Source organism: Xyrauchen texanus, chromosome 29, assembly GCF_025860055.1.
Source record: "Xyrauchen texanus isolate HMW12.3.18 chromosome 29, RBS_HiC_50CHRs, whole genome shotgun sequence".
Lineage (NCBI taxonomy): Eukaryota > Metazoa > Chordata > Actinopteri > Cypriniformes > Catostomidae > Xyrauchen > Xyrauchen texanus.
In genome coordinates this window covers 31835618-31861982 of record NC_068304.1, presented here as the reverse complement: position 1 = coordinate 31861982, position 26365 = coordinate 31835618, and the positions used below count along the sequence as shown (strand labels likewise).

Here is a 26365-nt window from a genome sequence, read left to right as displayed (position 1 = left end):
CAGTGAACAAACAACCCTTTTTTAAAGTATCATGGTGAATGTTAATGTATAAAAATATTCAATTATTCATTGTTGGTTCATAATTACTAATTAACTAATGTTAACAAAGTTAGTTCAAGTTGATATTAATATTAACTAAAGATTGATAAGTGCTGAAAAAGAATTTCATTGTTCATTGTTAATTATTATAATTTACAAATGCTAATGAATGCAATCTTGTTGAAAATTGTTACCAGTTATCATGAACCAAGATTCATATTCGTTGTTAGTTTATGTTAACTACATAATGTTATTGTATACAACGTCTTGTGAAGTATTACCATTTTTTTCCAATATTTAGAATCTGATTCCTCCACCAATTTAATTGTAATTTCTTGTGGAAAGAGAATAAGTGTCAATCCTGTGGAGTCAGAAGCAATAGTCCCTGTAGGATTATGAAAAAGATAACACTGTAAAAAGGAAATGCTCTTCAGAGGAATGCTCACTGCATTGAATGAGTGAGAAAAATAAAGAAAGCCATGAATTCTGAAAGCTCACGGTCTGGCTGGAGTTTTAGACAGGTTTTTCCAAAGGATTCTCGCTCTCTCTGTGATCTCCCTGTTTGTTCTATAAGATAGTGAGTAAAATTGGCAGTGGTCTCATCCTTGAGAACTCAGGGCCTTCCCATTTTCATAAAGACAGATTCTACATCAGTGTGTTTTTGCATGATTTCAGTGGCTACTTAAAGGTGTTGTAAGTGACTTCAGCCATTCTGGAACTTCCACCGTTGAATTAGTCATGCCTTCTTTTTCAAAAACCCCACATTCCAAAGACATGCACATGCACACACAAACACACTAGAGACTTTTGTTTTGGAGCAGATTGAGGGAGGGTCAACAGAATGCATATTTTATTAACCATACCCCCAACCTTAACCCCTACCCTAACCTTAACCGTCAGTGGAGTTAAACTTTTATTTTAGAGTGAAAATGCAACATCCAAATCATGCTCACCATAGATTATGTAAACGCGATTACTCCTGGTTTCCATGGCACCTGAACTTATGTCTCAGAGGGACATTTAATCACGATTGAATTGATTCAGAAATGTCTGATGGGGATGGTGCTTGTTATTAATTCAGCAGAATGGGGTTGATTTCCTGTGTGATCATGTTGCACAATTCTTAGGACATCCGTCTACCTTCCTAGCTGCAGAGGCACATTAATGCATGGGTTTACAGAAAGCACAGGGGCCCACAACTCAAGCAACTACTTTATGGACAGCATTTCAAATCCGTTTACCTCTATGCACTCTATAACTACAGTATATGAAACAGTAAACACGTGACATGGGTTTTGAGTACGTTGTCTCATGTTTTTTGGTTTCTGACATGATAGCCTTTGTCGTATTTTGTCTTTTTAAGTATTTTTGTCATCTCTTTGATGTTGAAGTTTCTGGTGTGTTGTGCTTCCTGTTTAGTTTCTGTTCTCCTTAGAAATTTTTCTCCAGGTGTGTCTTATTTATTAGTCTTATTAAACCATTAACAACTTGTATGTTTATAACCCATGATTCTTAGTTCTGGGTCTGATCTTGTCCTGCATGGCTGTAATGTTGGTTAGCTATTTGTGCTCTCGCTTCTATTATTTAGATTATTGTGACAAATGTTACACAATAGCTTGGTCTCGATCCAATAATATGTGATGCTATTGGTCCAATATTAAGTCACGTGACTTGTTGAGGCAAAGTCAAATGATGCACATTTAAGAATGACTGTAATTTGATTTTTTTTTTGATGTACATCTAGGAATTTATTTGGTAAATGTGTTTCTATTGTAATTTCTGTGTGTTCTTTCTGAAAAAAATAAAAATTTAAAAATAATATATATATATATATATACAGTATATACAACAATAAAACAATTTTATTGTCTTGTTACAATGGCACCTGACAAGGGATGTGATATATTAGGCAGCAAGTGAACAGTCAGTTCTTGTATTTCAGATATTGGAAGCAGGAAAAATGGGTCAGAGCATCTCCGTACACTCCTTCAGGGGAATGGTATTTCCTGATGGCAGTGGCCTATTTCAGCAGGATTATGCACCCTGCCACACTGCAAAAATTGTTCAGGAATGGTTTGAGGAACATGACAAAGAGTTCAAGGTGTTGACTTGGCCTCCAAATTCCCCAGATCTCAATCTGACTGAGCATCTATGAGAACAACATGTCAGATCCGAGGAGGCCCCACAAAGCCGAATATGCCCTATTCCAGCCTTGCTGAAACGTCCCCAGATTATCACCGATCCTCCTCCAAATTTCACAGTGGGTGCGAGACACTTTGGCTTGAAGGCCTCTCCAGGTCTCCGTCTAACCATTACATGACCAGGTGGAGGATCTGTGATGATCTGGGGGTGCTTCAGCAAGGCTGGAATCAGGCAGATTCATCTTTGTGAAGGATGTATAAATCAAGCCACGTGACAAGGTTATCCTGGAAGAAAACTTGCTTCCCTCTGCTCTGACAATATTCCCCAACTCTGAGGATTGTTTTTTCCAACAGGACAATACTCCATGCCACACAGCCAGGTCAATCATGGTGTGGATGGAGGACCACCGGATCAAGAACCTGTCATGGCCAGCCCAATCTCCAGACTGGAAGATGGATGGCCACAAGCCATCAAACAAAGCCGAGCTGCTTGATGTTTTTTCACCCATAAAGTCACCCAAGAGGAATGTGAAAGATCGGTAGAGAGCATGCCAAGACGCATGAAAGCTGTGATTGAAATCCTAAGTTAAAACATTAGTTTTGTGTAAGAATTTATTTTTATTTAAAAATGAATATAAACTAGTTTTCTTTGCATTGTTTGATGTCTGAAAACACTGCATCTTTTTTTGTTATTTTTACCAGTTATCATTTCCTGCAAATAAATGACATTAAATTGATATAAAACAAAAATATTAATATTACTCAAACACATACACATATATATAGTAACTCCAGAGAAAATTATATTTTTGTAGTGGTCTGTTTTTTAAAAATATATATATACTGTATATATATACTTTATATGCAATATATATTTATGCAATATCCCAAAATTTGCATTAAAATAGGTTTTAATTCATAGTGTGACCCTAATTCATAATCCATTTAATTCGCTTTTTTTAATCCCCTTTTCATCCAATTTGGAATGCCAAATTCCTACTATTAAGTAGGTCCTTGTGGTGGCGCGGTTATTCACTTCAATCCGGGTGGAAGAGGACAATTCTCTGTTGCCTCCACTTCTGAGACAGTTAGTCCACGCACCTTTTCATGTGGCTCGTTGTACATGACACCACGAGATTCACATGTGGATGCTCGTGCTACACTTACGCACAACTTACCACGCATCCCATTGAGAGCAAGAACCACTAGTCGTGACCACGAGGAGGTGACCCCATGTGACTCTACCCTTCCTAGTAACCGGGCCAATTCGGTTGCTTAGGAGACCTGGCTGGAGTCACTCAGCATGCCTTGGATTCAAACTCGCGACTACAGGGGTGGTAGTCAGCATCAATACAAGCAAAGCTACCCAGGCCTGAAACCCAGCTTGTTTTAAAAAAAATCTAGCTTTAGAGTTTGTGTTCTATGCTGTATTTTAAAACTATATAAAAAAAGACCTTAGATATTCAAGGCAATGCAAAATGCTGTTTATTGTCATGTAATGTGAGTCTCCATTTGCAATCACAGTATAGCTTTCTCACCTACATGGATTGCAAATTGTCCCTGCGTTTGTTTACTGTGTGTCTGAATCAATTCAAAGCAATTGTGTTTTGGAATTCAAAGAGCCTAAAGCATAAACAGAGAAATGTTTCTGAAGTATTACCATAATTTTGCCTGTTTTGCATTAGTATTCTAGAATCAAAATGCAGCACTTACAGTCATTACTTTGGGAAGAATTAGGAGAATTCTTTCTTTGGCCTTTCTACTGTGACAACATTGCAAAATGTTACAGCATTTTTTTTTATAAAGAGTCTTCATTACTCAGTATTAAACTGCATAACATACAATTATACATTGGAAAACATTCAAAACAAATAAAGTGTTATGACCTTTCAGGTGTTCTGCATGTACTCTGCACATACTCTAAAATTTTGAGTCTAAATGATACCCTGGTTCTCCTGTCAGTCATTCGACTATAATGTTTCTTCAGTTCAATACCTTTGTGTGCCAAACACTAAATTTCCCAGAGTGAAGGTTTCAATGGAAAATCCATAATAAGCTTTTTAATAATAACAAACCACAAAATGCTGCCTTAGGCTACCATTAAAGAGCAATGATCCCAGAAAGTTTTTCCACACTGACATTTCTGCCATGAAGTGAACTTTTTAAATTTGTGTAAATAGCAAGAGTCAACTGTAGCAAATTCATTTTAGACAGCAAAACTCTTCTCTCAATTCTGCGTAGAAAATTCTGAGCCCCCATAACCTGGATAGTTTTCTTTGTAATTCCTTTTTTTTATCTTGCATGAAAATCAGCCACCAGGACAAATAAGGACATGCTTTTGTTACAAACCATGAAAAACCTCACAGCTGACCATAGAAAATGTGTTCGAAAATTATTTAATTTTAACAATAATAATTTTAACAAAAAAATTAACAGGACTCTCTAAACTTGCAAAATGCTTGACTTTTCCCTTATTAAAACAATTCAAAGAAGCAATGGACACTTAGTTGAGGGTCAAAAGTATAGTTTCTCTTCACTCTTTTGTGATCATAATCATATACTGTAATCACCTATTCCAGGTGTCTGAGGGGGTATTTCATTACTGAAGTGTGAGCAGTAATGGCCAACTTAGTTCCACTGAATGACTCGAAAAGGTCACATGCTCCAGGCGCTACTCCCGCAAGTATTTTCTGCTCTCCTTGCCTGCTTTTTGCTTTAAATTTCAAAAGTTGGTGTAGCGTTTAAAGTGTGCAATGTGGAATACAACTGAGAGCCAAAACTGACATAGTTGTCAGACTGAATTTGCCAAGCTGGAATCTATTTAATAAGTATTTTATTAAAACGTTTAATACATTTGTGTATCATTTACTTCAAGTCCTGGAAGTCATTGTCATTCATGGTCAGTGTATCATTCTTTGTATTTAAATACTAAAGCAAAAACCTGAATAACTCAATAAGCCAAGCTTGACTTGACATGAAGAGATCCAAGGAAACAAGTCATGCCTTTAACTGTCATTGAATAAATGATCCTGCCTCAATTCATTTGGATGATTTATTGAATTTGCTAGTGACCCCAATGCTCTAATTTGATTATGTCTAAAACAAGCAAACTTAACTTGCTTTAGAAGCAAAATATGCCAAAGCAGATGAGTTGCAACTCAGATCAGTAAAGCCATATTATAAGGAAAAGGTTTTGCTCTTTTCTTAAGTCATCAGACCAGCCATTTCTGTCTAAGCATTGTTCAGAACCAGAAGACAGTTTCCAAATCCCAAACCAATATGCAGTCTAAATTTGCATAGCTCTTACTCTGAATAACGTATTCTTTTACAGAGTGGTTTAGTTTTCTTTTTCTAACTTAAAGTTTTACCAATGCTGGTATCCCATCCTTAACCCCAGACTATACAATTTGAGGTATTTACTGTGACTCACCATTCTCCAGTGCCAGGACAACTTAAATCAGAAGGTTAATGCAGTGTCCTTCGGTGTTTCCTTCTTCATCTAGACTGAGTTGAATCTGCAGTTCAATGCCCTTTTTTATTCATCCACACTTTCTGAGGGTACAATGAGTTCACAAAATAGACACATAGTACCAAATAAAGTGCTGATATCTTTTTTGTATTGATAAACTATGACAATATGAGCTGGTGTCAAGCCAGCAGAAAGTGGTCAGTACAGACAAGGCCAAGGTTTGCTGGCAAACAGTGGCTGTATATTAGCCATCAACTCATTGTTCGGGTCATGAAGGATTGGGGGAGTGAATCTGGCTGATTTTCTGCTCTACATCCTGTAATGTATACTGAAATCTCATTTCTAAGGACAAAGTTTTTTAATATTATCAGCACCTGTTAGTGGAACCATTGTAATTCCAGTTCTGTCAATATGGTGTCAGTACTGAGTAACTCTCCTTTTTCCACACACTGTGAACAACATGTGCTCCCCTACAAGAAGGTCTATATTACCTTGAGAAAGTTAACCATTAGAATTCACATTTATCTCAATGGCAATTGCTTGGCTGAAGCAGGACCGGAAGAAAGTATTAACATGCAATATCACACAAACTCATTGAGTGATGTATGCAATCACAAAATCAGAGACCCTCCTCTCAAAATCCCAACACAAGCAGCCACTGTAGATACTTTTTATTATCAGTTGTAAATGGTGATGTGTCTTGTCGTACCACTTGAGATTAGATCACATCGGACAGATCTTAAAACTAGCTCCAAACAGAGCCAAAATAATTGCATACATTTTAAAGTAAGTAATTGTTTCTTAACAAAGCCAAAGTTAACTTTTTGTAAAGCATGGAATATTGAATTGTTTTTAGAAAGTGTTAATTGATTAAAATTACACCTTTAAGTTCTTTAAAAGACACTCCATTCAACACATTACACCAAAGAATGTGGCAATGTCCTAAGCCAGCTCAAATACAAGAGACGTTTTGTCAATGTATTGACAATAGAGGTCGCGCTCGGGAGCCCCAAACACCTCAGATCTTTGAGAAAAGGCCAATGAGAATTGGCGAGTTGAATTTGCTTGCCACTCCCCCATCCAAAGGAGATGGCTCGCAACCACTCATTCAGGTTTTGTGCAGAGGAGCCGAGACAGGGTACCGAACATTTCAAAGGGTAGCACAGCGTTGTGTACTACAACGTTCCCTCCATCAGGGAATGGAGGTTCCGACAGTAACCAAGACGTTCCCTATCTGTCACTCACTCGACATTGTGTCCATATAGTGACACTAGGGGTTCCTATACAAAATGCCACAACTAGCTGTACTGTGTTACATGAGCTGCCGATGCAGGTGCAAGCAGGCTACTGCATGCGTAATAGCAGATGCACTCGGACTGCACGTAGCCTCACCCAACGCCCCAAAAAACGTGCCAGCTGTGGCCTTTGCTCTCTATGTTTTCTCTCCACAGAGTATTTCGTTATTCGGCAGGGGCCATTTAACACTCAATATATGCGGCGGGGAAGGTGTTCTTTTCCTTTCCAATTCTTTCAGGGGGAAAAGACCCCGAGGTCAGGAGGGTGGTCTTCAACGAAACGGCCTTCAACGAGACTGACTCTAGGTGCTCGAACGGGGCTCTCCAAAGGCCCAGAAGGAAACCTGATGATCAAGCCATGCTTTCCAAGAGACTTATCTTCCTCTGCACCGTGGTGTGCCGCTGTAGCAGCTACGTACACCTTCAAGGTGGAGGGGGACAACCGGCCCACTTGCCAATTCTAAGTCTGCCAGGAAAATCACTAAACAAAAATGTTTAAAAGCTTTGTTATTACATAAAATTTGATGCACATTGTCCTATTGAAGACAAAATGTGAAAAAGATTATGTTGTAACATCGACCTTGACACATTTGTATTTATTTTTTTTCCTATCGAGGGGAATGAAAAAAGAAATAGAAAATCACAATTGCCACCCTACGTGAACTGACTCTAATCAGGTTGCAGTAATGCTTATAGTACCTTGCAATATAGAATTGTCCACATTTTGTATAATTGATTTAATTGGTATTTTTACCATTTGATTTACACAACATGCTTAACACTTTGAAAGTGCAAAAATTTTGTTGTGGGTTGGTAATATTGTAGTTATTGAATTGCAAATGCAGTTATCAAAATTAATACTGCGTAATCATATTGGGAGGCATATGTGAATTTACTGAAATTAACAACAACAAAATCTGTCATCTGTGAAATTTCATTTACATTACTTTTTTCAATGAGAAAAAAAAACGAATGTTGGTGTTACGGTCAGTGGCTTTGTCTGTGTCTTCATGTTATCATGCTTAAATTAACAAAAACGCATCTGCAAGTTATTTTACTTCATGAACAAGTGTAGACCTGAGTACAGGATGCTTACTCACTCATTCAAACTATGCCACAAATCTATTGCAACAGAACAATAAGGTAATCTCAGGCTCGGTACCATGATCCACTCCCTAGTCCACAAAACAGCTTTCATATTACAAATTTGTAATACGAGATTGAGATTAAAATGTTAAACATGTAAAACTTAGCAAATAAACACCACAATATTTCTTTTTTTAATCTTCAACTTTAGATGATTAAATATCAGGTTATGCACTGTCATGCTCTTATTGTGAGACATGGTGTGTGTGAAATAAATTAGATGACAAACAGAAAAGTTATAATTAATTTGAACCAAAGTTTTTATCTAGGGTATACATTTCCAATAAAAATAAGTATATAAATAAATAAAATAAAAAGTGCTTCTCCCTCTAAACTAACTGATACTGCACAAAATGAACTAGTACTGCACTAAACAAGCAACATCTATTACATTTCTGATTTCCAATCAACAAATTTACCTTCAAAACTTCTGAAACCTAAGGACCCCCATAAAAACAGCATTATCATTAGTATCTGGCTCTTCCCCAGGCATAATGGAAGGCCTTGTTATTCAACCTGAGCCTATGCTCAGTACTGATGATGACCTTGGGGAGCATGTTAGAAACACAAAAGGTACACTGACAACACCGTGTTTTACATTTTGTCGACAGCAAACAAATATTAAAGCAATTCAGAAGTAAAAACTAAATGAAAAACTAGTTCATTGATGCAAATAGTATGCCAACAACAATACTAAACAATAGGGTTTCAAGGGCATGATATGTAATCAACTATGATGCCCATTTTCCTACTGAGAATGGAAAAAAGGTAAAAGAAATGGATAAATAGCACAACAAACAAGGTTTTGTTGTAACATCAACTGCGATGCACATTTTCCTATTGAGAATAAAATGTGAAAAGTATAAGAATAAAGGAAAAGAAAATACCACTTTTGATTTACACAACTACTGTATAAAGTACATATATAATTATGTAAACAACAAATGTCTCTTTTGAGCAACTAGCAATAATGGCTTGAAACAGAGATTTTTGAATAAAATGGTAAATACTGTAAATAAATAAAAATGGTCCCCCAAAAAAGTTTATCTGAAAGGTATCAATTTCTCATCTAATTATTTATTTATTTAATATTATGAATGGACACATTTCAATACTTGGAACTAATACAAACTCAAACTGAGTGAATCATTTTAATTTTAAGATTTTTTTCTGAGCTCACCCTTATTGTTAAGCCAATAGTTCACTCTTTTTTTTCCTCTAATGCTGCCCTCTGCTTCTTGCCCTTTCCATAAGATACAGCTGTGTAAAAACAAAAATGTGTTGTACAAAATACATAATTGTAATCATGTAATTGATGTATCAAAGACGGAGTAAAAATTTATAAATAAATGTTTGTTTTGTTGAGATCTTTTGACTCACTCTCATTCTGGTAGAGAATTCCCAATGCAACAGGGCTAAAGGCACACCTTAAGGAAAATTAGCGTTCCCTTTACAAAAAGCTTCACTATGATGCTGCGCCTTTGCTAAGCGCTATGGGGAACAAGCCTAGTTGCGACCAAGCTGAAATAATGTGTGTAACACGTCAATGAACATTGACCGGAATTTATAGCCTCGGCTGATGTAATCATTAGATGCACCTTCGGCCAGGCTATAAATGGATACGTCACCAGGTGTCGTCAGATACTTCTTTTTTCAGAGCGATTCTGTTTCTGTGTGTTTTACAAACCCTGTCAAAACTTTCTTTCCTCTGTTAGGAGTTAGAATTGGTTAGGCAGTGTGCAGTGAACCTTTTTCTCTTTTCTCTTCTGTTTAGAAAATATTATATATATATATATACTGTATTTAAAAAAAAAAAGAAAATAAAAAAAGAGAGAATGACTGAAAGCCGCAAACGATGCGTGTTCCCCTGTTCTCGCTCTATAGCTGAAGAGGACACGCATCAGTTTGTTTGGGGGAAGAGCACGCTGCTCTCGCGTTGCAGCAGGGCGGGTGCGAGCACTTTGATTTGCTTTAACAGGCAAAGTGCTTCACGCTCGCCTCACTTGCTTCCGGGAGTCAGCACTCACGAACAAAAAAAAAAGATAGTTTGTGGGGCTCTTGCATGGATTTGGCAGAGGAGCAAGAGATGGGTTGATCCCTTTCTCTCGCTCTCTCCCCAAACCCAGCTGGTCCTTCACATGATCTCGAAGCGCGTTCCGACACTTCTTCGGATAATGAGGAGGATCGCGATTCTCTTCACGCCTCCAAGCTTTCCGTCCACGATAAAAAATCTATGGAGGAATTCCTCGATGTTGTTACTCGTGTGGTAACGCTATATATGCATTACCACACGAGTATATATAGCACAAATGCGCCTGCATGCGTTTCCTTCTACTAAAGTTCATATTACAGAACCAGCTAACTGCCAGTTTGCTTCAGTTCTGGATTTTCTGTAGAAAGAACTGTCAGCAGGCACTTGCCTCACCACTGCCAGGTTCTGTGTGGCCACTGCGGTTTGCCACGGCTTGATGGGCAGGGTGCCCTCAAAGAGGCATCCTCATTATTGCCCGGGCCTACGAGGCACGCGGTCAAGCTTCGCCAGTAGGTTTTAGGGCGCACTCTACCAGAGGGATCTCCTCCTCTAAAACCTTGGATAGAGGTCTCCCTCTGCAGCAAGTTTGTGATCTTGCACGTTTGCACGTTGTCCTCTCCGCACACATTCATTAGATTTTTATAGTTTGGATGTTCTGCTACTCCGGGCTCTTATGCCCTTGAGTCGACATCTCATGCTCATGTCTGGACAAGTTTGTGATGCGGCAGGCTGGTCCTCTCCGCTCACATTCATCAGTTTTTATGACAAGTTTGTGGTTGCGATAGGGTTCTCTTCGCACACATTCATCGAACTTTATGGGCTAGATGCTTTGCTACTCCGGACTCTTATGTCCTTGAGTCGACATCTCAGCCCATGCCTAAACAAGTTTGTGATGCGGGAGGTTGTCCTCTCCACACACATTCATCAAAATTTAATGGTTTAGATGTTTATGCTAATCCGGGCTCTCATGCCCTTGAGTCGACATCTCAAGCTCATGTCTGAGACCTTTCGCGTTTTTGTGAGTACACTGCACAACCCCAGTGCCGCGGCGTGGATATTGCGTTCCCCATAGCGCTTTGCAAAAGCGCAGCATCATAGTGAAGCTTTTTGTAAAGGGAACGTCTCAGGTTACATGTGTAACCCTTGTTCCCTGAAAAAAGCGGTACGTGATGCTGCGCTTCTTTGCCGCACTGGGACGTCCCAGGACTGCTCTTCAAAAAGAAGTATCTGACGACACCTGGTGACGTATCAGTTTATAGCCTGGCCGCAGGTGCATCTAATGATTACATCAGCCGAGGCTATAAATTCCAGTCAATGTTCATTGACGTGTTACACACATTATTTCAGCTCGGTCACAACTAGGATTGTTCCCCATAGCGCTTAGCAAAAGCGCAGCATCTCGTTCCGCTTTTTTCAGGGAACAAGGGTTACACATGTAACCTGAGATGTTTTTCCTGGTCACAGAGTGTATCAAGATTGAAAAAACAAACAAAAAAACAAATAATGAATATGGATCAACAGCATTTGCGTGAAAAACAAAGACAAAAGGTTGTTTTGATTAAACTTAAAAATGAAAAAAGAATTGACAAGGGGGCCTTTTACCACACACTTAGGGTAAAAGGCCCCCAGAGGGTTTATAGCGATATCATGTACTGTAGATATAGGGGCAATAGTTATTGTGCTAAATGTGTTAATTATTTTCAATTTTACTCAAACACATACCTATAGTATATAATAGTAAATCCAAAGAAACTGATAATTTTGCAGTGGTCTCTTAATGAAGAGCTCTGTATATATATATATATATATATATATATATATATATATATATATATATATATATATATATATATATATATATATATTTATACATAGTATCTATAAAAATCCATTCGTGTTTTTGATGTAAAAAGGGAAATAATTAAGAGTTTATTGCCCTTCGAAGGACTAAGCCTTTGATTACACTTAGAGGACTGATAACCCATAGAAAAGAAATATTGATTTTGCAATTACAGGGCCAGCTGATTGATGCTCCACCACATAATGCTTTATCAGACGTTAAAAAGAGAGATGGAGAGAGAAAATTAAACACTGTGATGTTTCTTAATTCGCCAATTGGTTCTATGTGGTTTCTCCAAGTTGTGCCCCTGATTAGAACAAACACACACACACACACACACACACACACACACACACACACACACACACACACACACACACACACACACACACACACACACACACATGTTGGTCTACCTATCATTATGAGGACTTTCCATAGACATAATGACTTTTATACTGTATAAACTATAGATTCTATCCTCTAAACCTAACACAACCCCTAAACCTAACCCTCACAGAAAACCTTCTGCATTTTTACATTTTCAATAAAACATTGTTTAGTATGATTTTTAAGCGATTTGAATTATGGGGACACTAGAAATGTCCTCATAAATCACATTTATAGCATAATACCCTTGTAATTACTAATTTGTAACTTACAAAATTGTCCTCGTAAATCACAAAAACACGCACACATATACACACACACATAAACACACACACACAAATGTTGATGCGGCTTTCCTTTTGAGGACTCTCTGTAGACATAATTATTTTTATACAGTATGAACTTTAGATTCTATCCCCTAACCCTAAACCTAACCCTCACAAAAACCTTCTGCATTTTTACATTTTAAGTTATTTGAATTATGGGGACACTAAAAATATCCTCATAAACCACATGTATAGCATAATACCCTTGTAATTACCAGTTTGTAACCAAAATTTTTTTTTCCTCATAAACCACCCCAAACCATCCACCCACCCACACACACACACACACACACACACACACATACACAGAGCTTTCTGAAACGTCTTGTTAATACAAAACCCAAATGACTACACATTAATATAATTGCATGTTAAAAGTTCTGGCCATATAAAATTTAGAAAAGTCTTGTAATAATGCTTTTGTATTATCATCAGATAATAAGGAAATACATATTAATGACCCTCAGCTGTAATGACTGTGGCTAAGACATAAAAATAAAAATATCTTAGCTGTCCATTGTATCTGATGATGATCTGATCAGCGATGCCACTTCATGCGGTTGTGCAGGCTGATCCGAGAGACACACACTCTGTTGCAGGTGGGGCAGGAGCCAGATGACAGCCAGATGACAGCCAGATGACAGGGCAGTGCCAGCAGTTCCTCCGCTGTTGTACGGCTCAATGCAGTTCTTCAGTACCTCTGGCACAATAAGCATGCCAGACAGACCTGTCGAGATCCAGGGTCTCAAACATAAGTGAGATCACTACCACAGCTGTACCACACCTGTACATCGAATTATGTATGCGCTTATCTAATTGGCAAATTGTGTGGCAGCAGTGCAATGCATAAAATAATTCAGATACAGGTCGGGAGCTTCAGTTACGGTTCATATCGACCACCAGAATGGGGGAAAATGTGATCTCTGTGATTTTGACTTTGGCATTATTGTAGGTGCTTGACGAGCTGTTTGAGTGTTTCTGTAACTGCTGATATCCTGGGATTTTCATGCACAGCAGTCTCCAGAGTTTACTCAGAATGGTGAGCAGTGAGCAGAAGTTCTGCCGATGGGAACGCCTTGTTGAAGAGAGAAGTGAAAAGATAATGGCCACACTGGTTCAAGCTGACCAGTCTGTACAATTGTAGTGAGCAGACTAGAATCTCAGAATGCACAACACATCGAACCTTGAGGTGAATGGGCTACAACAACAGAAGACCACGTCAGTTTCCACTTCTGTCAGCCAAGAAGAGAAAGCTCAGACTGTTATTGCAGTGTTCCCATTTGCCTCAAGGTTCGACATGCTGTGCATTCTGAGATGAAATTCTGCTCACTTCAATTGTACAGAGGGGATATCTGAGTTAATGTAGCCTTTCCGTGAGACTGAACCAGTCTGGCCATTCTCTGTTGACCTCTCTCATCAACAACGCATTTCCATCCACAGAACTGATGCTCACTAGATGGTTTTTGTTTTTGACACAATTCTGAGTAAACTCTGGAGACTGTCGTGCATGAAAATCCCAAGAGATCAGCAGTTACAGAAATACACAAACCAGCCCATCTGGCACCAAAAATCATGCCATGGTTGAAATCACTGAGATCACATTGTTTCCCCATTCTGATGGCTGGTGTGAACATAAACTGGAGCTCCTGACCTGTATCACCACTATTTTAGGCTAAATATATAATTTCATAAATAAGTAAGTGTACAGGTTTACCTAATAAAGTGGTTGGTGAGTGTATATGCAATATATATATATATATATATATATATATATATATATATATATATATATATATATATATATATATACTGTATATGTTTTACTGTTTATAATTTAAAGAGACATATGATAATATGATCAAATAAAATATGAAGTAAAATATGGGTGATATTGATGTATCAAGGAAATGGTTTTTACACCAGGCACTATGTCCATCCATCCATCTTCAACCGCTTATCCGAAGTCGGGTCGCGGGGCAGCTGCTCCAGCAGGGGCCCCAAACTTCCCTATCCCGAGCCACATTAACCAGCTCTGACTGGGCTGACCCGAGCGTTCCCAGGCCAGTGTGGAGATGTAATCTCTCCACCTAGTCCTGGGCCTTCCCGAGGCCTCCTCCCAGCTGGACGTGCCTGAAACACCTCCCTAGGGAGGCGGCCAGGGGCATCCTTACCAGATGCCCAAACCACCTCAACTGACTCCTTTCAGCGCCAAAGAGCAGCGGCTCTACTCCGAGCTCCTCACGGATGACTGAGCTCCTCACCCTATCTCTAAGGGAGAAGCCCACCACCCTTCTGGGGAAGCCCATTTCGGCCGCTTGTACTCGCTGACCTAGTTCTTTCGGGTCATGACCCAACCTTCATGACCATAGGTGAGGGTAGGAACAAAAACTGACTGGTAGATCGAGAGCTTTGCCTTTCGGCTCAGCTCTCTTTTCGTGACAACGGTGCGATAGAGCGAGTGCAATACCGCCCCTGCTGCCCCGACTCTCCGGCCAACCTCCCGCTCCATTGTCCCCTCACTCGTGAACAAGACCCCGAGGTACTTGAACTCCTTCACTTGGGGCAAAACCTCATTCCCATTGCCAGGCACTATGTATTGTGTATAATAACTTATGTGATCTTTTTCCTCTGCTCGGTATATTAAATCTGTATGGAAAATATAAAGGGTTCCCTTTTCATAGTTCACTTCAACGCTGCATCAAAACTGACACATTGGGAACACCCCAGGTGGTCACGAGGTCTGAAGCCCTATAGAATCATGCCAATTTATTGGCTGATGGCGCTTAAGTGCCTAAAAAGGAGTTATGTCACAGACAAAATAAGCATCCCCTTGACACTATTTCCTCAGATTTTTTTTACTTCAAGTGCACAAATTTTGCCTCAGCCTGTGTTGTTTCTAGCGACTCACGCTGAAGCAAGGGTTATATTCTCCTTTTTGAGTGACGACTTGAGAATGTCTTTCAGGAAGTGTTCACCTCTGTGTATGCAGTTCATCATGGATGAGGATACTCACGAGAGGTATGTGAGCTGTATACACCTGTATGTGTTTTTGCTGATCAATCTGATTCAAGTTGTACTACCGAGTTCGGGAGGATCAATTTCAACTCTTGTTTGTGCCGCCGTTCAGTTACAGACACAAGTCTAACTGTTTGTGTTCCCAGAGCTCAGTTGGAAGGTTATCGATTGATAGATAATTCTTTTTTGGATATAATCTGAGTATAATATATATATAATCTAGTCTGGTTGTTGAGTGGACAGACACATTTTACGGGTCCAAAGCATGAATTGGCAATTGTCAGAATTAGCTGTCACTCATGGTTTCGTGAAGATGGAAATCTTGCAACCATATATGGCTGGTGCAGTCTACTTTTTAAAGCCACCTGACATTGTGCGTGCATGAGCCAGTCTCTTCTCTTCACTTCAAACTAAAAAACAATAGTGTTATTTACACAAATCCATGCTTTTGGACCTCGGGGTGGTGTTATAGATGAGCAGACTCTAGCGAACGCTCTTCAAAACATAAGGGTGTGACATATGCGGTTTTGATGGACATTTCTCAAGGCCATTGGAGATACTTCTTAAACAGATTAGCCTGATTAAACATCTTTTCATTGGTAATTTCGATGCACAATTCCAACAGTAGAAGAGGTCTTTTGGCGCACTCTGTCTATGGTAAAAAGTAAAAATGACAAAAAGTAAACATATGTGTTTTTCATCGGATAGCGACAATATGGCACCCCCAGGTCGAGCTTATGTAAGTTATGGGTTTGGCCCCTCAACGGGGTGCTCTCTTGAATTATGGTTTATCCCCTTCTGTGTTTGATCCCATTCTGAATGCAAGAGACCCATCCGGATGAAGACTATATAAGCTAAATTGGCAAATTCATGCCTCTTGGGGCTCAGAGCGAGGTGAAGACAGCTCTGACGCTGTGTAAAATTAAATTGCAAGTCTTGGTTAAATATGTAACCCTGGTTCCCTGAGTAGGGAACGAGATGCTGTGTAGCTGCCTGTTTTCCCTGTTTGCTGCACAGGCTCGTGCCCCTTGCAGAAAATCTGAGGATAGTGCTTCAAGTGGACCCTTATAATAAGCCCATGAAGCAGCCCCTTCTTGGGCATCACTAAAGTGCCATCAGCCAATAATTTGACATGATACCCTAGGGCTTCAGACCTCGTGACCACCTGAGGTGTTCCCAGTGCATCTGCTCTGACGCAGCATCTTGTTCCCTACTCATGAAACCAGGGTTAATTAGGTAACTGAAACGTTTTGTTTTGTATGAAAAAAAGAAGAGAAAACTATTCATTATTGAGAATTGTCTAAAATAAGTCAGTTTCACTACTTATTTATTATTGAAGCTGACATTATTGAAGTCAGCTTCAATAATGAAAGCTTTGATGAAATGCCTGGTCTAACCTCTTACACAGTGGATCCTAACTAGGGACAACCATGATCAATATCTGGACTCTTCGGTTTTACTTTCTCAAAGGCCAATATATCTTAAATCTGCAGAAATTACTGCTGCTGGGCGGAGACAATACATGAGGAGTATTATGATGTGTGTGTGTGTGTGTGTGTGTGTGTGTGTGTGTGTGTGTGTGTGTGTGTGTGTGTGTGTGTAGACTGCAGAGTCATAAATCAGAGTCCATTTCCATGTAGGAGGTGTGAAGGGATGTGGCCTCATGTTTAACCTTGTCGTAGTGTTCTCTGCCATAACTAAACAGCTGCTCGCCAATCCAATGACCTTGCAGAAGGAGGAATCCCCAACTTAATTTCTCTCTATCTCATATTCACACATGCTCTCTCTCTCGCTCAATCAATCCTCCTTCACTATCCCTGGTTTCTATCCTCTTCTGTATATACAGTATTCAGCAATTTTTGTATACCAAATTCAATAGTTTTTGGAAAGTGCTACATTATCTCTCAGACCATTTTAAGCTAAATTATGAGAGAAATGGACTAGCCAGTGTAAGTCTCTCACTTATCTTGTTTTTATGTTTGTGTGTCTATTTTCACCATTCTGTAAACCTCAGGCTGAAGAATTAAACAAAGGGGTAGAAAGATGCATGTATTGATGAGGGCTGTCAATCGATTAACATTTTTAATCAAAGTAATTACATGGTGTCCCGATTAATTAATCGCGATTAATCGCATTTAATCGCATATACAAACATTTGTTGAGAAAGCTGAAGTTTCACTTACTGCCCTCTGGAGTAAACAGGTGGTACTACAAGCTTGCATTTCCCAGGAATCTTCCATATTACGGTCCGGGGGGCATTGCAATTAATTGCGTTAATTTTGTTTAATGCGTTATTTTTTGACAAATTAATCGCACTGAATTAATGCGTTAAATTGACAGCCCTAATATATATATATATAGTAATGCGTTTTATAAAATATTGTATTTTGTGGATAGAGCATTTTCTATCCCCTAACCCAGCTCCAAACCTACCCTTTCTGCATTTGTAAATTTTCGTAGACATAACTATGTATATTATGTTGAATTTACTGTCCTTGTGGGGACATCTTGTCACCTGACACACAAACACAATCATTTATTATTTATTTATTTTATTATTATTATGAAGTGGACTTTCCTTTGATTTATTTTCATTTTATATTGAGCTAATGATAATGATATCCGCTTTCCTTAAACCTAACCCTGACATAAACCTTTTTTGCATTTTTTTATTTTCATTCAGACATTATTTAGAATGTATATTAAGCAATGTCCTTGTGGACACTGTTGGTTGGTCCACTCAATGTAGGCAAAATCGGCATCGCACACATTTTTCTATCATCATGTGGACTTTTTATTGATTTGTTTTTATTCCGATCTAACAATATTTTCAATCCCCTAACCGTAAACCTCACTTTTTTTTTTTTTAGATGTTCATTATGTTGTATGCTTATTAAGCCATTTTTTTTTCATGGGGATCATTGAATTGTCCCCTCAATGTAGATGTGATTTCAGGTTTTACTATCCTTGTTGGGATAGTAAAAGGCAAAACCTAACCCACACACACACACAGAAGTACGCAATGGACAAATCATGCGATTTTAGATTTGAGAGAGAGAGGAGCAGGGGGCTGTGAGGGAGGAGACATCCTCTCATTCTCCCTTCGTCTTACATATAAGCACGCATACCCCCCTCCCCCCCACTATCTCTCTCTGTTTCGCTCTCTCTGACTCTCTCTCTCTCTCTCTTGCTCTCATCCTCCAGGAGAGTGAAGTAAGGAGGTGGTGGAGCACTGTGTAAACAGAGGCAGTGGAGATGAGCACATCAGAGCTGGAGTCAGAACAGAGCGTGGCTGCCTTAACATGCCTCCCCTGACACAGCACAGCTACATCTGCACTCAAATGAAGGTAAGACTGAAGAGACATCAAAATGAAGGCGAAACAGGATAGAATAAATATTACTCGCTGGTTGAACCTGGCTGCGGTGACTGAGTGAGTGATTGTAAGAGGTCTGTCATGCGGTCACCATTGTATTAATGTCAGTGGCCCCCCTTGAAAAGGACCAGGACTGAATGAGAGGAGAGCCACGCTGCATGCTGAGAGGGAGAGAATGGATTACCCCATCAGTGACCCCCTGTCCCATGGAGACAAACATCTGCTCCTTATCCATGGTGCCACCCTGCTGATTGATCTGAAATGCATCCGAAATGCATGTTTCCATCTTCAAAGGATTCGACGGGTGTAGTGATCGATTGTGGCGTGTTTACCAGTGTTATCACAGCATTATTTGGTGATCAAGGAGCTGCGTGTTGTAGAGAAATAGAGCATGTGAGGAGCACATGTAGTTCTTGTTGCACTGCAGGAGTTTTACAATCGTGCCAGCACTGTTGCATGAGAACTTGCAGTGGAGCAGCACAGTGGATGTGAGTGACGAGTAAAAATAAAAGATTTTGTGTAGGATTGAGTGTAGAGAACATCTGTTTGTGTACATATGTACTGTATGTGCATACACATATATGTGTGTTTGTGGATGTGCTCCTGTGCGTGATGTGTCAAAGGGGATGTTATGTAAACAGGGGACATTATTATATCTACTGTATCTGCACTGTCTTTGAATAGCTTTTCTATGTAAGCATGCACTACACAGACACTTTTGACCGTTGCAATGCATCAAGGTGCTTTTTTAGTGTCTTATGCAAATAATTCAACAAAAATTCAACTTTTAAAAATATGCATTCTGTTCCATTCTAGTGGCCTGCATCTAGCTGGTTGTGATCGTTCCCTAGGACTGAACAAATTATAGTAGCATAAGGATATTCACTTTGAGAAAGCAAAAAGAGAGGAAATCTTGTTTGAAATTTCTTGAAGTGGTGAAGAGCAGTCAGTGGGAGTTGAATCGATTCTCTCTGATTCTTCGTTAAAGGGATATTAGTCCTCTCGCCTGGGGCTGTGGCTACAAACTGCTCACATAGAGAGATTTTCCTCTGTCTAGCTGTCACACTTAAACTCTCTAGATAACTCAGCACACACTCTCACACAGCAGTGCTGGGAAGTAGGGAACAAAGCAGCGAGGTCTTGATAAAGGGGATGATAATAAACATGGACTCAATCGTGGCTGCAAGGATAGTGAATGTGTGCAAGATTGTGAATTTTTCACACAGTTTCATACAGATTACTTCCAGCTTGCATTATTAATAGCAAATGTGGAAAATGTGCTGCAAGGTTTAATCTTACAGTAACTACAATAAAGTCATTAATGGTTCAAAAATATATGAAGTTGTCTGTGTTCAATAAAAGAACATAAGTACACATTGATTTACACACAGACACATACACACGCTAATTATAAATAGAATAAAATAGAACACAACAACGCTCAGATGGAGTGTTTGATGGAGAGGAATGTGTCAACTCCTTTTTTTAATGTTCTGGAAACCGAAAAACTAGTTTGAAATCAAGCAGGAATACAGCTAAATGTATTTTAGAAAGCACAACAGGACCCACCTCTACAAAAATTTTATTTGTCAATGTCTACGTCAGAGGGCGTTGCAGCAAAATTTGAGTTTAAATTTTGCTGCATGACAGGGCATCACTTTTGTTAACCCTTACAATGTTTCTCTATATCCTTTCAAGGGACCATTCCAATTGAAATCAATGGATTCACAGCATTTTCTGATGCAGTATACACTATAGTGATTAGACACCCAAACCATACTTTTAAAGAAAACTTTTTGCATTTCTAGAATTAAAAAAAATATATGTTCTAATAGATTTAGCTCACTTTTAGCTCACTAGTCCCTAAACTATAGCTAGAGTATGTACACAAAAAGAATCACATCAGTGTAAGCAAATCTAAGGTGTGTGTATGGTATGGTTACCTTTACAAAAAAAATCTAGATTTGCCATAAACTTGCCACAAACTTGCAGCAGCTTCACCACTCATTAATTTTCACATGCAAATTAGCTTTGTGGCAAGATCTTCATTAGCCCCGTTCACACATACAACCAGGTAAATTACAGGAAAACCACTGGGTTGCCTTTACTGGTAAATGTACCACATGTGCTGTTCAAGCATACCATCAATATGGAAATGTATACTGTAGATAATGATACAACATCTCATTAAGGGAAACTGGCAGAGTAAAAGTTACCAATATTTTAAAAAATATCATATTCACACATGACATCTAACCTGAAATTTGAAGGTAATTTTCTGGAAAAAAGGCTGCATGTGTGAAAGGGCTGTGAAAGGTTTGCTGCAGGTTTACCACAACTGGTGAGAGCTGCAAACGTCTGGAAAACATTTGTGGCGAATATAAAGTGAGAAAAAAATAAATAAATTTGCTGCAAGTTTGCCATAACTCTAGATTTTATGTAAGGGTAGCCTAATCATATTATTGGAAAAGCTTGTCATTAATCTTAAGGTACCATGGCTTCTGATAGAGTTATATTTCACTGCATTAACTTGAAGAGTATTTATTAGTAAAACTGCTCATTTTCATTGCTGCGTCTCACCAAAGGCCCCATTCTAATGCCAGTTCTACCACACAGAGCAACAGAAATGCAGTGTATATATGTGATTTGTAAATGTGAGTGGTGCCTACACATAATAAACTCACTGCTGTGATGGTAGGGAGTTGTGGGTGGTTGTCAGGGTGTTGATATGCAGTTGCTAAGGTGTTCTAAGTGGTTGTATTTTGCTATGTGGTTGCTAGTGTGTTTTGTGCAGTTGCTAGGTGGTTGCTTAATGGTCAAAGTCAAAAGAGCCCAAGTCTTAAAAATGTTTATGGTCCCACATTTTGCTTTCAGTGTAAGTCTAGATGATTATTTTTTCACCCACTTTATCATCTGCAAGGCAAAAATTAGTCTGATTGGTTAGAAAGTATCAACACACCTAAATAAGCCACATTATTTGAGTTATCATTTATGTAACAAAAGGTGGTGCATGTCATAGTTTCATAATTAAGATTAGGGGTTTTAAAAAAAATAAAAAAAATAACCTTGCTTATAGGAATAGCCAACCCAAAAATTATAATTCTCTCAGCATTTACTCACCCTTATGTAGTCTCAATACCAAACAAAATTATGTCTGTTTGTCCATACAATGCAAGTGAATGGTGGCCAAATTTTCAAGCACCAAAATGCAAAATTACATAAAGGTATCATGAAGGTAATCCATAAGACTTCAGTGGTTTAATCTATGTATGTCTTCTGAAGTGATCCAATTGATTTTCAGTGGGAAAAGACCAACTTTTTAAAAAGATTAACTTTTAAAATAATATATGAATCTTCAGAATCAGCATTCTCCTTAGCGATCAGGATTTCAAGCTTGTCAAGCTTCTCCATCAAGTGCCATCTAGCGCCATCAAGCACACTGTGCATGAATCAAAGGCTAGGAAGTGTAATTAAGCTTGAAATCATGATCATGATAGAGAATGTAATGGCAAGATGTACAATAAATAAGGAGTTGCATTTTGATGTTCCCAAACGGATTGAAAGAAAGAAAGTCATACGAGTTTCAGATGACATAAGGGAAAGTAAATGATGAGAGAATCTTCATTTTGGGTAAACTAATCATTTAAAGCTGAAGTATGTAACATTTTATGTGAAAAAAAAGCTCCTATCCAAGCTTAATTAACTATAAGCAAGCCATTCATTGGTTAATTTTCCCAATAACTGTAAGCCCTGTGTCTAAGTAGCACCCTGAAAATTCCTCTTTGTTTTGAGCGACCCATCTGTACAAACACAATAACATGGACTCAACCAATGGTGTGAGTTGAGGGCGGGACTATCTCTTTGTTTGACCAGCGGTAAGCAGGGGGCATATTCAGAAAGCATATTTTTGCAATTCCATTTGTTGGTGCTAGTGGCGCAGAAATTACATACAGTAGTTCAGCTTTTCATATGAGCAATAATAATAGTGCTCCTTACCTTAGCAAGCACCAAAAATGTAATCATACTTCAGTGTGAATTAGTAACACTGGCCATATTGAGTCAATACAATCTTGCTTGTTAAGCTTTGGAAAACTTTGTCAAATAATTTCATGAAAATTCCAACTTGAACCACCGGACTGCTTTGATTTAATGTAAAATAAAAAAATACAAAAAGTTAAATGTCGAAATTACTGTCGAAACATTGGGGTAGGACTCTTAAAAAAAACTGCCAAAAGCCTTTCATTTGCATTCATTGAATCATGATTAGTTATGCGCTATTGCTTGTCAGAGGCAGGTAGTATTAGGGGGAGGTTATTCTTATTGTAGAGATTATTATTTTATAAAAAATGAAGTTATCAAGTTGAGTCATCAATATTTTCGTTTTGTCCCGTTTTATACTCAGAAGAGAAAGACAGTATATTTTACAAGCCTATATCTGATAAAAGTAAATTTTGTAAACTTAATTTTGCACAATAGCATATAGATAGCCTCCAATCTAACAGACATAAACCATTAAAAAAAAACAGCAACAACAAAGTTGTAATTTTATTGGTCTTTAAAGGTAGTATTAAAGCAAATGTCACATGGGTAAGCATTGTTTGTTCTTCAATATTTTGCAAGAGAATAAGAATGTGATTAAAGGGATTGTCACCCAAAAATACAAATTTTCTCATAATTTACTCACCTGTGTGCATGACAGTTTTTCTTCACTAGAACACATTTGAAGAAAATTAGAAAAATATCTTAGCTCAGAAGGTCCTTAAAATGCAAGTGGATGGTGATCCAATTTTTTAAGCTCCAATAAATCACATACAGTCAGCATAAACATCATCCATAAGACTACAGCATTTACATTATGTCTTGTAAAGCTTGGTGCAAAAAAACCTCAGTATTTAAGTACTTTTTAACTAAATCATTGCTTCCGGTAAACTTAACAAGAAGATCACGCAGTCTCTTGTGTGACGTATTACCATTGCCATGATACGGACCTAATCTCACGTTCTCCACTTGGTTGAAACATCCAGGAAATGCACATTCTTATTCTCTTGAAAAATATTGAAGAACAGACTATTCTTACCATTAATGCAAGGATAATCCACTTGCATTCTAAGGTGCTACTGAGCAAAGATATTTTCTCATTCTTCAAATGTGTTGGTGAAGAAAGTCAAACAAACCTGGAATATCATGAGGGTGAGTAAATAATGAAATAATTTTCATTTTTGGTGAACTATCAATTTAGTATTTTGCTGTCATCTACAAAAAAGTCAAAAATTAAACCAATTTGTGGCCAAAGTATTGCCAAAGAAAGAAATAGTTTTAAGTCTGAGGACATTAACTGTGTAGAATCGCTGAGTTGTCAACTTTATAATTGCAGTAATTTCGACATGACATGAATGCAGCATTACATCCGAATGTACTGTAGATCTTATTTTTACACTCCAGCCTGTCACACAATGTGGCCACATTTCAGTGCTCACTTCTGTGACATATGGAGCTGACACCAGCAACACAGCAAGGAGTAATACTACCACATCTTTTAAATTAGCACTCGTAAAACAAATGCTCCAAACCACACAATAACAGAAAATCATTAATTCACCTTCAGACTCATAAACACAGCAGGCCTTCTGGACTGTGTGTGCGGGTGACTGTCTGAAAGTGACAGTGTGCAATAAAAGTCAACATAACAGATAATGAAAAGGGAAGGAGGAGGAATGGGGTGTGGCTAAATGGCAGATTTGTTGTTGTAATTTCATTCAGGGCTTATCTTTGCTCTGAGATGTAGGAAAATGTACTGAACACATATGCATACTTTTATTTATTAAAATATAATTAATCTGAAGGAAGAGCAGTCCTGATGGACCAGCATACATGTAGGAATGTACAAGCTGGTTTATGCTGGTTTGCTGCTGGTCTAGCTGGTGGACCCCCCCAAAAAATGAATAAAAATAAAATAAATTACAAAAAAAAGCACGGCCTTTCCAATGAAGCTGGCTGACCAATAGAAGCATGGTGGTTACCAGCATTCAAAACACAGTCTTTCAAAAGGGAAGCACAAACTCTTGCCAAATATAGCAAGTATTGATAAAAGATGCATTTGGGTAAAAATCCAAGAAGGTGATCAATTTCAGATCGATGAAGCACAATGTACTCAGGGCAATGTTGCAACTGTGAAAATGTCAGACCTTTTTTCTGTGACGTCTAAAAGACAAGATAGTGTCATTACAGCTGATTTTTTCATTTCTTAATGCTGAAGTGTGTAATATTTTTTATGTTAAAATACTTTTTCCTGTCGCTACTCTAGTAAGCCATTTCATGATAATGATAGACCTTAGCTCTAAAGACTGTTCTCATTACGCAAGTTTACAAACCTTCTTTCCTTTTCTACGTGTTTCCCAAAAATTCACTTAACATAAACGCACAAGAATGCACTTTTCATGCTTCTTAATTGTCGCTGACTGATTGCTAAGTGTTACATTTTCATTTATAATCGCTTATTGTAATTTCATTATAGCTTTTTGTTAAAATAACTTAAAAATTTACTTTTTAAATGTTTGGAATTTAGCTAACTTATGCAAGTTATTTTCCTTGCCATGTATTCCAGTGTTTAGTTTGTTTGTTTTATTTTTTAGTCTAGTATAGTATAGTAATGTACGGGATAGTATAGTATAGTAGATCTACAGCGATTGTCATCTAAAATTGTGATGCATTTAGGAAATAGTCCACAATTCTATGATTTGTTCTATTGTGTTTGCAATCTACTTAGGCTTACGTTGCTTTTGGGAAATGCAGCCCAGTCTGACACAGCAACACAGGCTCAAACATTGACATGAGTTTGAGGACTATCTGTTTTTCCAATCAATGACTTTTCTAATATGCTTTGCATTCCCATGAGTCATATCAGGGGCCTACAATTGTTTTTATTTGTTATACTATACATAAGGGTGGCCCCCCTCATAGGGCTGAAAGCATCTCACTTTTATCTCATTCACCCCCTATCCAAATCCAAGAACACTGTATTATCGGCCATATACATAAACAAATAATGACTTAGACGTATCTATAAATCAAATTGTTTTGTTAAACTGAGATCATCGATCATTGTCATCTAATAAGAAATCATCTAATATTACAAAATAACTGAGATGTGGCATGTCAAAGACATACTGTAAGAATTAATGTGTGGCCTTGATGAAGATGAAAATAAAAGCATTCATTTCACAAGTATGGTAAACAAGAATTGTGATTTACAGCTGTATCCTCCATAACTCTTCACACTGGTTTGTGTAGAACAGGCA

At 38.2% G+C, this 26365-nt stretch overlaps 1 protein-coding gene across 1 annotated transcript in view; it reads left to right on the top strand.

Annotated features, from left to right (window-relative positions):
* The first annotated feature begins 18889 nt into the window (after positions 1-18889).
* Positions 18890-26365, top strand: part of kcnj5 (potassium inwardly rectifying channel subfamily J member 5) — a 74000-nt gene continuing 66524 nt past the window's right edge. The window contains exon 1 of the mRNA XM_052097072.1: positions 18890-19040. The gene's annotated coding sequence lies outside the window, so the exon portion shown is untranslated. The remainder of the gene's footprint in view (positions 19041-26365) is intronic.